This window comes from Equus przewalskii, chromosome 20, assembly GCF_037783145.1.
Source record: "Equus przewalskii isolate Varuska chromosome 20, EquPr2, whole genome shotgun sequence".
Taxonomy (NCBI): domain Eukaryota; kingdom Metazoa; phylum Chordata; class Mammalia; order Perissodactyla; family Equidae; genus Equus; species Equus przewalskii.
The window spans coordinates 48975-52382 of record NC_091850.1 but is presented as its reverse complement, the minus strand read 5'-3'; the positions used below and the strand labels follow the sequence as shown (position 1 = coordinate 52382).

At 45.0% G+C, this 3408-nt stretch overlaps 1 pseudogene; it reads right to left on the bottom strand.

The window, feature by feature from the left end:
* Positions 1 to 1024: 1024 nt before the first annotated feature.
* Positions 1025 to 1968, bottom strand: LOC103544842 (olfactory receptor 2Z1-like; annotated as a pseudogene).
* Between the last annotated feature and the right edge of the window lie 1440 nt (positions 1969 to 3408).

Genomic DNA, 3408 nt, shown 5'->3' with positions numbered 1-3408 from the left:
AAAACACATATGTATGGTGACAGATAAAATCTAGACCATTGGTGTTGAGCACAATGCAGTCTATACAGAAACTGATATGTAATAATGTACAACTGAAATTACACAATGGCATAAACCAATGTGACCTCAATAAAATAATAAAAAAATAAAACTCCCCACTCACCAATCCCTTTCTTCAACACACACAATACTCCCACACAAAGATTGGCACTTGACATTCAAAATGCTTAGGATGACATGTAAACTCAGCCTTCATATGGATAGAAATGGCTCTAATTCTTAATCCAAAGAAACATTAGAACTATCTCTGAAAGATAAAGAATTAGGATACATCATTCCCTGGAAATCATTAATTGAGTAATCTTAACTCTTGTGCCACTTGGTGATGATTATAGAAGTTTAAAAATGGCAGTATCTAATCTTAGACAGCCCTGACATTCAGTTAAGAGTGGGTTTCAACATCTTACATCTCTGCTCTATAATAATTGAGGCAGCAAAAGTAACACATACTTGGACTGACCAGTTAGGGTCATCTTGAGTGACAGACTTCCACTTCTGTAAAATCTAAAACTATGACTCAAACAAAGACACAGCTAAGAACCATCAGGGTCAGGGACTCTCTGAGCATCACTGTCAGAGTAACAGCCTCTGGATCCTTTTTCTTGCTTTATTTCAAGGTTTGGATCCCAGACTCATCGCTCACTGTGCTGAAATGTATAAGAATGGAGTGTAGGGAAGGGCTCTAATAGGTGGCCAAAATATCTAGAAGCTGGGGCTCATCTCTGCTTTTGGGTTGGCCTTCTTCTAGTAAAAAATTCGTTCTGTTTAAGACTAAAAAACCCCCCCTCGTTTTGTTTAAGTGATTGGGGTCATTATGTTTGCTTTCTATAAATCCACAAGATAGGAGGTGAACCTGGGAAGAGAAAGGGAGCTGGTTATAGTACATCTTTCACCTGTACTGTGAATAAAAGAGGTTTCTACTGTAAGAGAGGGTCCCTGCAACAACCCAGCATCCCCCTTGAGGTCATCTCTTTGATCTGAAGCCAGCTCTGCCAGGGACCTTGACCAGAGCCATTCGAACTTCTCGATTTCTTAGGCCATAGATGAGGGGCTTGATTGTTGGAGTGACAAGACTGTAGAAGAGGGAGACCACGTTGTCTTGCTGTGGGCTGTGGTAAGTACCTGGCACCATGTACATGAACACGGCTGCCCCATAAAAGAGCCCCACTAGAGCGATGTGCGAGGAGCAGGTGGTGAAGGCCTTGTGTCGGGCCTCAGCGGAGTGCATTCAGAGAATAGCCCCCAGCACTTGGCTGTAGGAGGTGGCTATGAGTGACAGGGGCAGCAGCAAGATCAGCACCCAGGAGATGGACAGCGCCAACTCATAAGCTGAGGTGTCAGCGCAAGAGAGCTTCAGCAGGGCAGGCAGTTCACAGAAGAAGTGGTCCACAACGCGTGAGGCACAGTAGGGGAAGTGCAGGATGGTGGAAGTCTGGATGCACGCCACAAGTACACCTGACAACCAGGAGGTGCCCAGCATGAGCAGGCAGACCTGACGTCTCATGAGTAAGGGATAATGCAGGGGGTGGCACACGGCAACATAGCAGTCATAAGACATGAGGGATAGCATGACACCCTCAGAGACACCCATCAGCATCAGAAAGAACATCTGAGCTCCACAACCTTTGAAGGAGATGGAACTCTCTCCCTGCAGGAAGTCGACTGCCATCTTGGGGATGGTGACCAGTGGAAAGCCAACATCCAACAGGGAGAGTTGGCTGAGCAGGAAGTACATGGGGGTGTGGAGCCTGGAGTCTGTGCTGATCAGGAAGAGCAGGATGGCGTTACCCAGAAGGCCCATGGTGAGTACGGTGACCACAAGGGAGAATAGGACCAGATGTGGTCCTGAGTGGTTGAAGAGTCCCATGAGAGTGAAGTCGAGGTCACGGACTGATTTGATTCCTTCATCCTCCAGGAAGTGTCATTCATCTGCAAGAAGAACAGGATATTTGGCAAGGAATCTCACTGGAGGTTAGGTTCATCTCAAATGACAACTGCAGTCGTTTGATAATGGCTGCCTGGAGTCTCTTGAGAACCATGCTGAGCACATTCAGGTTCAGTAGGGAAAAAGTACCATGATTGATTCATTATGTCTGCTCTGGTCGGGAGATGAGGAACAGGAAAATGATGTCTGCATTTGTCATTTATTAATAAAAGTCATGTTTTCACCCTTCGGGCAAACACCATCCACCAACACTTGCAGTTAAACCACCTGTCACCAAGATAGACAGTGCAAGTCAGCCCCAGTGGAATATTGGACTACACCTCATGCTAGAGGCCTTGAGGTGAAAGCAGAAGTGGGATTCTGAAGAGACTAGAATATGAAGTTGGAGAATTGCCAAAGATGATAGGGGATGATGAGGCTGGATCAAAAATTAAGTCCCAAACCATGAGGAAATTCTCATTTCCAAATTCTGGAATGAAAGAAAGGAAGGGCTAATGTCTGGTAAGAGTCAGAGGTGGGATGACATTTAGGATGTGGACCCAAGGTGTCTATACCATAAAGAGACATATGAGGTTGGAAACAAAAGGGTGTGGTGTGGGGGACAAGTTATTCAGAATATCAGACCTCTTTCTGAGGCTTGATTTCATAGGGTGGGAGTGGAGAATATTTTTCTTAATGTGTATTAAGTATTAAATCTGCAGTATCAATTAGTGGACAAGGAAGATGTCTGAAGGATCGGAGGGACTGCCCCCACCTAACCAAAAATACTGATACTTGACCTTCCTACCTTCAATGTGACCTCCAGGGAAACTCAAATTGCCCTGGAATACTATTCACACACATCACCTCAAACACTGAGAACTTCTGGGCCAAAGTGGCATCTGTCACCATCATCAGTGGGGAAGCACAAAGAAGTGTATAGAGAATTATAGAGGAGCCAGCCTTTTGAGACCAGGAGGGTTCTACCTTGGAAAGATCCAGAAGAGGTCTGCTTTATCGGATGTGCAAAGGAAGTGAGCTACTTAGAGACCAAGAAGGGTCAGTGTTGAGCGGGTGTCTACTCAAGACCCTCTGATGCCCAAATCATTGATCACACTTACCCTGCATGTCTTTCAGCTTCTCTGACTTGATTTCCTGTAATCATGAAACTTGGCCAAGTGTTTTCCCCTTACCTAACTGCTGACTGCTGCCTTCTCTCCATCTCTCTCTCTCTGTATTGCCCATTTCAATGTCACACTAAAGCTGACATTGAAGGCTTTCTTAAATGACTGCCTATCCAGATTTCCCATCACATCAAGGTCCTTCATTATCCTGTCCACAACTATTCATTTATTCATTCATTCAAAGAAAATTAAGTTCCTCTTAAGTGCCAGTCACTGAAGGAGGCATAAGGGACACAGTGG